The sequence below is a fragment of the Amia ocellicauda genome, chromosome 12, assembly GCF_036373705.1.
Source record: "Amia ocellicauda isolate fAmiCal2 chromosome 12, fAmiCal2.hap1, whole genome shotgun sequence".
NCBI classification, from domain to species: Eukaryota; Metazoa; Chordata; class Actinopteri; order Amiiformes; family Amiidae; genus Amia; species Amia ocellicauda.
The window spans coordinates 39,710,461-39,724,275 of NC_089861.1; the positions used below are offsets into that span (position 1 = coordinate 39,710,461).

Here is a 13,815-nt window from a genome sequence, read left to right on the forward strand (position 1 = left end):
TTTCTGTCCAATGTTGGTGTTGTGAACCAGAAATTAATGATTACAAGTATCTATACAACATTTCATGGAGTATCTTTTTCTACTTCTGACTATGTTCCATGTTGTAAAATGCTTGTTTGCCACAATAAAAGTCACCATTGTGTGTGTTTGTGTGTATTTTATTAATTCTATACATTTGAGCACAAACAAATCATATATACATATATTATTTATTACATATGAGTATTCACAAATAGTGCTTCACTGTGTCTCTCTAAGAAAAGTGGTGTGCATGTCTTTAGTGTCTATTGATAAATAAAACCTAACAAGATATATATATGTTTGTGTGTGTGTGTGTAATGGAATGAAATGCAGTATATTCTTAAATATGATACATGTTAAGGCTACGTTTGAGCATTCACTAATGTAACAAATATAATAAGTACAGTGCTGGTCAAAATGAACAGATATAATTCTATATATTTCACTGTTGTTCTCTATTGTCTATTGATAAATATAAACTAAAGAGATATAGGTATGTGTGTTTATCTGTGTTTGCTTAAATATATATGTAATGACATGCAATATATGTAAGTCTATACATTTCTTAATCGATTTTTTCTTACCTTTTTATTTTGCAAACACAGTATCATCCTAACCCTAATCATAAAACATATAAACTAAAAACACATGTGGGTTCAAATCCCACTCTGGGTAAATATTAATTTTTCTTTTTAATTTACTAAAACAGTATCATAAAACAGTGTAACCTTAAATATATATAAAACGTTTATTTTTCTTATTTTTTAATTTACTAAAACAGTATAATCAAACATAATCTAAAATAAAATATATATGTGTATATACAACTTTTATTTTTCTTATTTTTTAATTTACTAAAACAAATCATAAAACATTATAACCTAAAATAAAATATAAAACTTTTCTTTTCTTATACTCTTTTTATTTACTAAAACAGTATCATAAAACAATATAACCTATTGATTATATATATATATCTGTATTTAAAACTTTTATTCTCTTTTTATTTACTAAAATAGTATCATAAAACAATATAACTTTAAATATATATATGTATTTAAAACTTTTCTTATTCTCTTTTTATTTACTTAAACAGTATCATAAAACAATATAACCTTAAAAACACAGTTTATGCTATTAAACATTACACCTCCACACCAGCAGTGTGAGGTGCCCTTGGACATTCACCATGATGGATGTCACCCTAACAAAATGGCTACCATCTTACCAGATGACCTATGACCTTACAAATGGCCGATATCAGTCAAAATGGCCGATATCATCCAAGATGGCTGACAAGGGAGGGTCAAATGGTAACCCAGGGGGGTGCTGGGAAGGAGAGAGGAGTTCCGGTTCAATGGTACATAAGGAGGGAGGGTCAAAGAGTAACCCAGGGGGGTGCTGGGAAGGAGAGAGGAGTTCCAGTTCAAAGGTACATAGGGAGGGCGGGATTTCCGGCTGTCAAAATAAGTGATGCTGCCATCTATACTACTCACAGACACAGTTAGCCACAGCCACGGCTTCTTCCAATTCTCGTCAGTGTTCCAGATTCGATGTTTTTTTTCTTCAGTGACGTTGTAAACATGCACGTGGGGAGCACATCAAAACCCAGTTTTGTGATTCAGTTACAGAAACAACTGACACAGCGGAGCAGTAGGGGTTGTAACATTTTTTGGTCCAAGGTCTGGACCACAGCGACTGAGTGGTCCGGACCTCGGCACTGTGGTCCACGGAGTGGTCCCGATCACGTAACGCAAATTGGGATGGGTTTTTGTTTAGTTTTTTTGGACACACCGTATAAAACCCATTTACTGTCAAATATATTATCGACATATCCAAACTACAAACATAATGATCATAAATGTACAATATTAATAGTATAATTCTCATTTGTAACATAGCCGATAGCTGATTTCTTTTTTAATCTTATCTATCAGACAATTTGTAGGAAGCTGTGCTAACGTTACTCTGAAAAATGCGCTTACATTGAGCAACTTTGTCATTCTGAATGAAATTATTCAAGTTATCAATTTTTCCTCATCATGACTGAAGAGAAAAGATAGCTTATTTAGAATCTTATCTTTAATTTAATGTCAGCCTATTTACATGTCCTCTGTTTGCGCTCTGCCAAGAAATGTTTTATCAACTTTTTTGGTTAAACCATATCTTCCTTATTTTATCACTGTGAGATCTAGCAACATTAAAAACAAAAGCATAGGTTGTTTTGTTTATGTATGGTTAACATTGTAATAGTTGGTATTTTAAAGAGAGATTATAAGAGATGTATTAACGTATTGATCATCTGATGCCCTTTGTCTTTTCTTGAAGGATAATGTCATTATGAAGAAGATAAAACTTTTTTTTTTTAAACACCTCCCCCCAGCAGGATTTGGGTCGCCTCCGCACTGTTTCTGCTGAAACAAAAAAACAAGTGTCAATCTCTGCAGGAATCTACTCCGGCTCCCCCTTCTGGTGATGAAGAGGAACCCGAGTCCAAGATGCTTCCAACCAGCCCTCAGGCGCTCCCTTCGGCTGTAGGTCACGCTCCAGGGGGCCGGGGGAGTTAAGAGGGTGTCACTGGACGGGGACGACAAACGCCTCCAGTGACAGACGGACGCACACAGAGAGAGAAAGAGACAGAGAGAGAGAGTTGCACTTCCTCCTGCAATGCAATAAATATGCCCAAAATAAGGGACACATTCCTTAACAAAATAATGAATGCCACCCTACCTTTGACAAAACTGAGAAAAAATAAAAATGGTCAGTCCTCCTGGAGGAGGGACACACAACCTCCCTGGCTGCCCAATATGTCACCGCCTGCCACAGCCTGAGGGGCACAGTGACACATGAGCACCAGCTGTAAATAAAATGTAAATACTCATTTGTAATGCATGTCATTGTATTTCCAAAAAGGAATCTGTAAACACTAAACCTATTTTCTTTAGTTCTATGTATTAAAGATCATTTATAGTTTATTACATTTTGTTTTTCTGTACTTTTATACATCTTATTGTGATTTTGGCAGGACACTGTCTGTCACGGCATGGCTGCTGCTGACGCACACTAATTAGGTGCTCATGTGTTGCAGCCGTGTTGTCCGCTGCTTCGCAGACAGCTTGTGAGCTCACGGCTGCAGGCAATGATCACTGAGGCGACTGTGACGTCATTGGCAGGTGTGCTTCATCTATTTAATCCCTCTCCTTCCCCGAGGGAGACTTTATTGTGACTGCCCGGAGCACCCTGTTTGTGTGGATGTCTTTGTGTGCTGGTTTTGCCTTGTTTTCCCCTTTTTGTGTTTTTTTCTGTTGGACTATTGTGAACCCCAATAAAGCTCGGACACCGCCGGAACCCGAGACTCTCTCCGTTTATTGTGTCCGGCATTTACATTTGGTGGCCAATGTGGGGAAGCTTTGTGACATACTTACCCTGAACTCTGTACCCGGAAGGACAGCTATGGAGGCGTCTCCAGTGGAACAGTTGTTGGCCCCAGTGGTGAAGCTGCAGGCTCAAAAACAACAAACTCTCGAGACGCTTGTCCAGCAACTTCAAGTACCAGCTCCTGCACCTAACCCTGCTGTGGCCGCAGCAAACCCGGCTTGGGCAGGTCTGCAGATTCCAAAGATGGGACCGGAGGACAACCCAGAGGCTCTGAATTTCTGTCCAATATTAAAGATCCTAGGCTCTCATTGTCTGATTTGGCTGGGGCACAATTGGGACATGTCTCTGGGGACCGATCACCATTAGTGACTGCAGGTGATGAGAGGGGCAGGGACAGCCTTCCCTCTGACTCCAGTCGTGTAGCAGCCAACAGTACCCTGTTGGACCCAGGGGAAGGAACGAGTTCTGGGACTCACCTCCTCTCTCCTTCTTCCAGTGGAAGGCCCGACACTGGATCCCGCCTTCAACCGGGTATCCGATTTCGCTATGGACCAGACACAGGATGATGCCCTGGGACATATATATGACCAGGTCAGAGTTGTTGATGGTTGCATAGTGAATACACAGAGGGCACTTTGTGTTTCTCTCCAAACCAGCAGCCAAACCGATCATGCTGGATGATGTTGCAGACAGAATAACGTTCACCACGGTGCCTCCAGACTTTTTCACGAATACCAATCGAGCTGCACGGTGCTGGGCTGTGAGCACAGGTCCCACTAGAGGATGACGGGCCCTCGTGCCACCCTCATAGAGTCTGTTTCTGACAGTTTAGTCAGAAACATGCACACCAGTAGACCGCTGGAGGTCATTTTGGAGGGCTCAGGCAATGCTCCTCCTGTTCCTCCTCGCAAAAAAAAGCAGATACTGGTCCTTCTGGTTCTTCTGATAGCACGGATGAATGTGCCATACTGGAGGAGCTGGACTACCTGTGCAACCTGAATGGGCTGCAGGGAGCACCTCATAATTCCAGTAGTGACAAGGACACTAGCAAAAGGCAAAACTAGAGAAGAATCAGTCAGGAAGGATAAGGAGAGAGCAATCGTCTGTGGCCACCACCTGCAAAACCATTCCCTTTTTGGGGTTGTCTTGCTGTTGCCTATCTCCGGTGCACCTGCTGTCACTTTCATTTGCACCAAAACAAGAGACAGTGATTCACAACCGCTTAGGCTTCCTAACTGTACAGATTAATATGCCTGAACTGTAACTGACTTGGTATTATGCTGTGATGATTACTTGTTCCCTTATTTTTTTGAGAGGTGTATTATAGAAGATAGCCTTGAGAATGCGGCCACAGAATTGCGGGAATCCGTGACTTTCAACACTTATGCAACCGAGTCGAGGTGACCAACAGCTCAATGTCTGGTTGGCACCATGGCTTAGATGTGCCATTCATGAAACTTGCGTTGATTCTTGAAGCCACTGGCATTGCTTCCCTCTCCAAGTCTGTGTAATAAGGAATTGGCAGGAGCCCACGAGTTGAAACTATCAGAGGACAGAATGCAAATGAAGTGTTCTGAGAAAAGCAAAGCGGCGAAAGGACATTTTCCCGTGTGCATGTAGATGGCCGACTTTGACACGGCTTGATGAAGTCTTGTGGATCCTACCACTGCTTAAGTGCACTACTACGCTTGCCTTCAGGGAGTTTCATGTCAAACATTCAAAAAACAGGACTCGAACTAGACGGATGAGCACCTAAGATCGGTCTTGGCCGATGTGGGGATCGAACCCAAGACCTTGGCGTTATTAGCACCACGCTCTAACCAACTGAGCTAACCGGCCATCAAAAGGAGTCTCTCTGCCAGGCATTTCCTCATGTTTATGTAATTTGGCTGCAAAATGCATTACACACAAGTGTGAAAAGAACACTTTTGCAATTCCTAGCATTGGTGATGCTATAAATCAATCTGTCAGGATTGGGATTTGAACCCACGCCTCCATCAGGAGACCAGAAAACCCTTCTACACTCTTCAAGGGAACAACACCTTAAGTCTGGCAAATTAGACCACTCGGCCATTCTGAGAGGATGTATACGTCCACCGCGAGATTATATACTGATCAAGAAAACTGCGGGAACACTTAAATCACACATCGGATCTCCGTGATCAAAATCTAGGAAACCTCAAGATCTTCACCGTACATTGCATAATTCGTAACTCTCCCACCTCCATGCTTTTGAGACTGTACTGGGAGACACAGCAAACTTTCTTCAGACGGCACGTATGGATGTGCCATACTGGAGGAGCTGGACTACCTGTGCAACCTGAATGGGCTGCAGGGAGCACCTCATAATTCCAGTAGTGACAAGGACACTAGCAAAAGGCAAAACTAGAGAAGAATCAGTCAGGAAGGATAAGGAGAGAGCAATCGTCTGTGGCCACCACCTGCAAAACCATTCCCTTTTTGGGGTTGTCTTGCTGTTGCCTATCTCCGGTGCACCTGCTGTCACTTTCATTTGCACCAAAACAAGAGACAGTGATTCACAACCGCTTAGGCTTCCTAACTGTACAGATTAATATGCCTGAACTGTAACTGACTTGGTATTATGCTGTGATGATTACTTGTTCCCTTATTTTTTTGAGAGGTGTATTATAGAAGATAGCCTTGAGAATGCGGCCACAGAATTGCGGGAATCCGTGACTTTCAACACTTATGCAACCGAGTCGAGGTGACCAACAGCTCAATGTCTGGTTGGCACCATGGCTTAGATGTGCCATTCATGAAACTTGCGTTGATTCTTGAAGCCACTGGCATTGCTTCCCTCTCCAAGTCTGTGTAATAAGGAATTGGCAGGAGCCCACGAGTTGAAACTATCAGAGGACAGAATGCAAATGAAGTGTTCTGAGAAAAGCAAAGCGGCGAAAGGACATTTTCCCGTGTGCATGTAGATGGCCGACTTTGACACGGCTTGATGAAGTCTTGTGGATCCTACCACTGCTTAAGTGCACTACTACGCTTGCCTTCAGGGAGTTTCGTGTCAAACATTCAAAAAACAGGACTCGAACTAGACGGATGAGCACCTACGATCGGTCTTGGCCGATGTGGGGATCGAACCCAAGACCTTGGCGTTATTAGCACCACGCTCTAACCAACTGAGCTAACCGGCCATCAAAAGGAGTCTCTCTGCCAGGCATTTCCTCATGTTTATGTAATTTGGCTGCAAAATGCATTACACACAAGTGTGAAAAGAACACTTTTGCAATTCCTAGCATTGGTGATGCTATAAATGAATCTGTCAGGAGTGGGATTTGAACCCACGCCTCCATCAGGAGACCAGAAAACCCTTCTACACTCTTCAAGGGAACAACACCTTAAGTCTGGCAAATTAGACCACTCGGCCATTCTGAGAGGATGTATACGTCCACCGCGAGATTATATACTGATCAAGAAAACTGCGGGAACACTTAAATCACACATCGGATCTCCGTGATCAAAATCTAGGAAACCTCAAGATCTTCACCGTACATTGCATAATTCGTAACTCTCCCACCTCCATGCTTTTGAGACTGTACTGGGAGACACAGCAAACTTTCTTCAGACGGCACGTATGGATGTGCCATACTGGAGGAGCTGGACTACCTGTGCAACCTGAATGGGCTGCAGGGAGCACCTCATAATTCCAGTAGTGACAAGGACACTAGCAAAAGGCAAAACTAGAGAAGAATCAGTCAGGAAGGATAAGGAGAGAGCAATCATCTGTGGCCACCACCTGCAAAACCATTCCCTTTTTGGGGTTGTCTTGCTGTTGCCTATCTCCGGTGCACCTGCTGTCACTTTCATTTGCACCAAAACAAGAGACAGTGATTCACAACCGCTTAGGCTTCCGAACTGTACAGATTAATATGCCTGAACTGTAACTGACTTGGTATTATGCTGTGATGATTACTTGTTCCCTTATTTTTTTGAGAGGTGTATTATAGAAGATAGCCTTGAGAATGCGGCCACAGAATTGCGGGAATCCGTGACTTTCAACACTTATGCAACCGAGTCGAGGTGACCAACAGCTCAATGTCTGGTTGGCACCATGGCTTAGATGTGCCATTCATGAAACTTGCGTTGATTCTTGAAGCCACTGGCATTGCTTCCCTCTCCAAGTCTGTGTAATAAGGAATTGGCAGGAGCCCACGAGTTGAAACTATCAGAGGACAGAATGCAAATGAAGTGTTCTGAGAAAAGCAAAGCGGCGAAAGGACATTTTCCCGTGTCCATGTAGATGGCCGACTTTGACACGGCTTGATGAAGTCTTGTGGATCCTACCACTGCTTAAGTGCACTACTACGCTTGCCTTCAGGGAGTTTCGTGTCAAACATTCAAAAAACAGGACTCCAACTAGACGGATGAGCACCTAAGATCGGTCTTGGCCGATGTGGGGATCGAACCCAAGACCTTGGCGTTATTAGCACCACGCTCTAACCAACTGAGCTAACCGGCCATCAAAAGGAGTCTCTCTGCCAGGCATTTCCTCATGTTTATGTAATTTGGCTGCAAAATGCATTACACACAAGTGTGAAAAGAACACTTTTGCAATTCCTAGCATTGGTGATGCTATAAATGAATCTGTCAGGAGTGGGATTTGAACCCACGCCTCCATCAGGAGACCAGAAAACCCTTCTACACTCTTCAAGGGAACAACACCTTAAGTCTGGCAAATTAGACCACTCGGCCATTCTGAGAGGATGTATACGTCCACCGCGAGATTATATACTGATCAAGAAAACTGCGGGAACACTTAAATCACACATCGGATCTCCGTGATCAAAATCTAGGAAACCTCAAGATCTTCACCGTACATTGCATAATTCGTAACTCTCCCACCTCCATGCTTTTGAGACTGTACTGGGAGACACAGCAAACTTTCTTCAGACGGCACGTATGGATGTGCCATACTGGAGGAGCTGGACTACCTGTGCAACCTGAATGGGCTGCAGGGAGCACCTCATAATTCCAGTAGTGACAAGGACACTAGCAAAAGGCAAAACTAGAGAAGAATCAGTCAGGAAGGATAAGGAGAGAGCAATCGTCTGTGGCCACCACCTGCAAAACCATTCCCTTTTTGGGGTTGTCTTGCTGTTGCCTATCTCCGGTGCACCTGCTGTCACTTTCATTTGCACCAAAACAAGAGACAGTGATTCACAACCGCTTAGGCTTCCGAACTGTACAGATTAATATGCCTGAACTGTAACTGACTTGGTATTATGCTGTGATGATTACTTGTTCCCTTATTTTTTTGAGAGGTGTATTATAGAAGATAGCCTTGAGAATGCGGCCACAGAATTGCGGGAATCCGTGACTTTCAACACTTATGCAACCGAGTCGAGGTGACCAACAGCTCAATGTCTGGTTGGCACCATGGCTTAGATGTGCCATTCATGAAACTTGCGTTGATTCTTGAAGCCACTGGCATTGCTTCCCTCTCCAAGTCTGTGTAATAAGGAATTGGCAGGAGCCCACGAGTTGAAACTATCAGAGGACAGAATGCAAATGAAGTGTTCTGAGAAAAGCAAAGCGGCGAAAGGACATTTTCCCGTGTCCATGTAGATGGCCGACTTTGACACGGCTTGATGAAGTCTTGTGGATCCTACCACTGCTTAAGTGCACTACTACGCTTGCCTTCAGGGAGTTTCATGTCAAACATTCAAAAAACAGGACTCCAACTAGACGGATGAGCACCTAAGATCGGTCTTGGCCGATGTGGGGATCGAACCCAAGACCTTGGCGTTATTAGCACCACGCTCTAACCAACTGAGCTAACCGGCCATCAAAAGGAGTCTCTCTGCCAGGCATTTCCTCATGTTTATGTAATTTGGCTGCAAAATGCATTACACACAAGTGTGAAAAGAACACTTTTGCAATTCCTAGCATTGGTGATGCTATAAATGAATCTGTCAGGAGTGGGATTTGAACCCACGCCTCCATCAGGAGACCAGAAAACCCTTCTACACTCTTCAAGGGAACAACACCTTAAGTCTGGCAAATTAGACCACTCGGCCATTCTGAGAGGATGTATACGTCCACCGCGAGATTATATACTGATCAAGAAAACTGCGGGAACACTTAAATCACACATCGGATCTCCGTGATCAAAATCTAGGAAACCTCAAGATCTTCACCGTACATTGCATAATTCGTAACTCTCCCACCTCCATGCTTTTGAGACTGTACTGGGAGACACAGCAAACTTTCTTCAGACGGCACGTATGGATGTGCCATACTGGAGGAGCTGGACTACCTGTGCAACCTGAATGGGCTGCAGGGAGCACCTCATAATTCCAGTAGTGACAAGGACACTAGCAAAAGGCAAAACTAGAGAAGAATCAGTCAGGAAGGATAAGGAGAGAGCAATCGTCTGTGGCCACCACCTGCAAAACCATTCCCTTTTTGGGGTTGTCTTGCTGTTGCCTATCTCCGGTGCACCTGCTGTCACTTTCATTTGCACCAAAACAAGAGACAGTGATTCACAACCGCTTAGGCTTCCGAACTGTACAGATTAATATGCCTGAACTGTAACTGACTTGGTATTATGCTGTGATGATTACTTGTTCCCTTATTTTTTTGAGAGGTGTATTATAGAAGATAGCCTTGAGAATGCGGCCACAGAATTGCGGGAATCCGTGACTTTCAACACTTATGCAACCGAGTCGAGGTGACCAACAGCTCAATGTCTGGTTGGCACCATGGCTTAGATGTGCCATTCATGAAACTTGCGTTGATTCTTGAAGCCACTGGCATTGCTTCCCTCTCCAAGTCTGTGTAATAAGGAATTGGCAGGAGCCCACGAGGTGAAACTATCAGAGGACAGAATGCAAATGAAGTGTTCTGAGAAAAGCAAAGCGGCGAAAGGACATTTTCCCGTGTGCATGTAGATGGCCGACTTTGACACGGCTTGATGAAGTCTTGTGGATCCTACCACTGCTTAAGTGCACTACTACGCTTGCCTTCAGGGAGTTTCATGTCAAACATTCAAAAAACAGGACTCGAACTAGACAGATGAGCACCTACGATCGGTCTTGGCCGATGTGGGGATCGAACCCAAGACCTTGGCGTTATTAGCAACACGCTCTAACCAACTGAGCTAACCGGCCATCAGAAGGAGTCTCTCTGACAGGCATTTCCTCATGTTTATGTAATTTGGCTGCAAAATGCATTACAAACAAGTGTGAAAAGAACACTTTTGCAATTCCTAGCATTGGTGATGCTATAAATCAATCTGTCAGGAGTGGGATTTGAACCCACGCCTCCATCAGGAGACCAGAAAACCCTTCTACACTCTTCAAGGGAACAACACCTTAAGTCTGGCAAATTAGACCACTCGGCCATTCTGAGAGGATGTATACGTCCACCGCGAGATTATATACTGATCAAGAAAACTGCGGGAACACTTAAATCACACATCGGATCTCCGTGATCAAAATCTAGGAAACCTCAAGATCTTCACCGTACATTGCATAATTCGTAACTCTCCCACCTCCATGCTTTTGAGACTGTACTGGGAGACACAGCAAACTTTCTTCAGACGGCACGTATGGATGTGCCATACTGGAGGAGCTGGACTACCTGTGCAACCTGAATGGGCTGCAGGGAGCACCTCATAATTCCAGTAGTGACAAGGACACTAGCAAAAGGCAAAACTAGAGAAGAATCAGTCAGGAAGGATAAGGAGAGAGCAATCGTCTGTGGCCACCACCTGCAAAACCATTCCCTTTTTGGGGTTGTCTTGCTGTTGCCTATCTCCGGTGCACCTGCTGTCACTTTCATTTGCACCAAAACAAGAGACAGTGATTCACAACCGCTTAGGCTTCCTAACTGTACAGATTAATATGCCTGAACTGTAACTGACTTGGTATTATGCTGTGATGATTACTTGTTCCCTTATTTTTTTGAGAGGTGTATTATAGAAGATAGCCTTGAGAATGCGGCCACAGAATTGCGGGAATCCGTGACTTTCAACACTTATGCAACCGAGTCGAGGTGACCAACAGCTCAATGTCTGGTTGGCACCATGGCTTAGATGTGCCATTCATGAAACTTGCGTTGATTCTTGAAGCCACTGGCATTGCTTCCCTCTCCAAGTCTGTGTAATAAGGAATTGGCAGGAGCCCACGAGGTGAAACTATCAGAGGACAGAATGCAAATGAAGTGTTCTGAGAAAAGCAAAGCGGCGAAAGGACATTTTCCCGTGTGCATGTAGATGGCCGACTTTGACACGGCTTGATGAAGTCTTGTGGATCCTACCACTGCTTAAGTGCACTACTACGCTTGCCTTCATGGAGTTTCATGTCAAACATTCAAAAAACAGGACTCGAACTAGACAGATGAGCACCTACGATCGGTCTTGGCCGATGTGGGGATCGAACCCAAGACCTTGGCGTTATTAGCACCACGCTCTAACCAACTGAGCTAACCGGCCATCAGAAGGAGTCTCTCTGACTGGCATTTCCTCATGTTTATGTAATTTGGCTGCAAAATGCATTACACACAAGTGTGAAAAGAACACTTTTGCAATTCCTAGCATTGGTGATGCTATAAATCAATCTGTCAGGAGTGGGATTTGAACCCACGCCTCCATCAGGAGACCAGAAAACCCTTCTACACTCTTCAAGGGAACAACACCTCAAGTCTGGCAAATTAGACCACTCGGCCATTCTGAGAGGATGTATACGTCCACCGCGAGATTATATACTGATCAAGAAAACTGCGGGAACACTTAAATCACACATCGGATCTCCGTGATCAAAATCTAGGAAACCTCAAGATCTTCACCGTACATTGCATAATTCGTAACTCTCCCACCTCCATGCTTTTGAGACTGTACTGGGAGACACAGCAAACTTTCTTCAGACGGCACGTATGGATGTGCCATACTGGAGGAGCTGGACTACCTGTGCAACCTGAATGGGCTGCAGGGAGCACCTCATAATTCCAGTAGTGACAAGGACACTAGCAAAAGGCAAAACTAGAGAAGAATCAGTCAGGAAGGATAATGAGAGAGCAATCGTCTGTGGCCACCACCTGCAAAACCATTCCCTTTTTGGGGTTGTCTTGCTGTTGCCTATCTCCGGTGCACCTGCTGTCACTTTCATTTGCACCAAAACAAGAGACAGTGATTCACAACCGCTTAGGCTTCCTAACTGTACAGATTAATATGCCTGAACTGTAACTGACTTGGTATTATGCTGTGATGATTACTTGTTCCCTTATTTTTTTGAGAGGTGTATTATAGAAGATAGCCTTGAGAATGCGGCCACAGAATTGCGGGAATCCGTGACTTTCAACACTTATGCAACCGAGTCGAGGTGACCAACAGCTCAATGTCTGGTTGGCACCATGGCTTAGATGTGCCATTCATGAAACTTGCGTTGATTCTTGAAGCCACTGGCATTGCTTCCCTCTCCAAGTCTGTGTAATAAGGAATTGGCAGGAGCCCACGAGGTGAAACTATCAGAGGACAGAATGCAAATGAAGTGTTCTGAGAAAAGCAAAGCGGCGAAAGGACATTTTCCCGTGTGCATGTAGATGGCCGACTTTGACACGGCTTGATGAAGTCTTGTGGATCCTACCACTGCTTAAGTGCACTACTACGCTTGCCTTCAGGGAGTTTCATGTCAAACATTCAAAAAACAAAATGCATTACACACAAGTGTGAAAAGAACACTTTTGCAATTCCTAGCATTGGTGATGCTATAAATCAATCTGTCAGGAGTGGGATTTGAACCCACGCCTCCATCAGGAGACCAGAAAACCCTTCTACACTCTTCAAGGGAACAACACCTTAAGTCTGGCAAATTAGACCACTCGGCCATTCTGAGAGGATGTATACGTCCACCGCGAGATTATATACTGATCAAGAAAACTGCGGGAACACTTAAATCACACATCGGATCTCCGTGATCAAAATCTAGGAAACCTCAAGATCTTCACCGTACATTGCATAATTCGTAACTCTCCCACCTCCATGCTTTTGAGACTGTACTGGGAGACACAGCAAACTTTCTTCAGACGGCACGTATGGATGTGCCATACTGGAGGAGCTGGACTACCTGTGCAACCTGAATGGGCTGCAGGGAGCACCTCATAATTCCAGTAGTGACAAGGACACTAGCAAAAGGCAAAACTAGAGAAGAATCAGTCAGGAAGGATAAGGAGAGAGCAATCGTCTGTGGCCACCACCTGCAAAACCATTCCCTTTTTGGGGTTGTCTTGCTGTTGCCTATCTCCGGTGCACCTGCTGTCACTTTCATTTGCACCAAAACAAGAGACAGTGATTCACAACCGCTTAGGCTTCCTAACTGTACAGATTAATATGCCTGAACTGTAACTGACTTGGTATTATGCTGTGATGATTACTTGTTCCCTTATTTT

The 13,815-nt window shown here is 44.1% G+C and overlaps 6 non-coding genes across 6 annotated transcripts; all 6 read right to left on the minus strand.

The window, feature by feature from the left end:
• Positions 1-5,164: 5,164 nt before the first annotated feature.
• On the minus strand, positions 5,165-5,238 carry trnai-aau (transfer RNA isoleucine (anticodon AAU)). Its single transcript has one exon. It is a non-coding gene; the product is annotated as a tRNA-Ile (tRNA).
• A 1,251-nt stretch (positions 5,239-6,489) lies between these two features.
• Positions 6,490-6,563, minus strand: trnai-aau (transfer RNA isoleucine (anticodon AAU)). The gene has a single exon. It is a non-coding gene; the product is annotated as a tRNA-Ile (tRNA).
• Positions 6,564-7,814: 1,251 nt separating this feature from the next.
• On the minus strand, positions 7,815-7,888 carry trnai-aau (transfer RNA isoleucine (anticodon AAU)). The gene has a single exon. It is a non-coding gene; the product is annotated as a tRNA-Ile (tRNA).
• Positions 7,889-9,139: 1,251 nt separating this feature from the next.
• trnai-aau (transfer RNA isoleucine (anticodon AAU)) lies at positions 9,140-9,213 on the minus strand. The gene has a single exon. It is a non-coding gene; the product is annotated as a tRNA-Ile (tRNA).
• A 1,251-nt stretch (positions 9,214-10,464) lies between these two features.
• Positions 10,465-10,538, minus strand: trnai-aau (transfer RNA isoleucine (anticodon AAU)). Its single transcript has one exon. It is a non-coding gene; the product is annotated as a tRNA-Ile (tRNA).
• Positions 10,539-11,789: 1,251 nt separating this feature from the next.
• On the minus strand, positions 11,790-11,863 carry trnai-aau (transfer RNA isoleucine (anticodon AAU)). Its single transcript has one exon. It is a non-coding gene; the product is annotated as a tRNA-Ile (tRNA).
• Between the last annotated feature and the right edge of the window lie 1,952 nt (positions 11,864-13,815).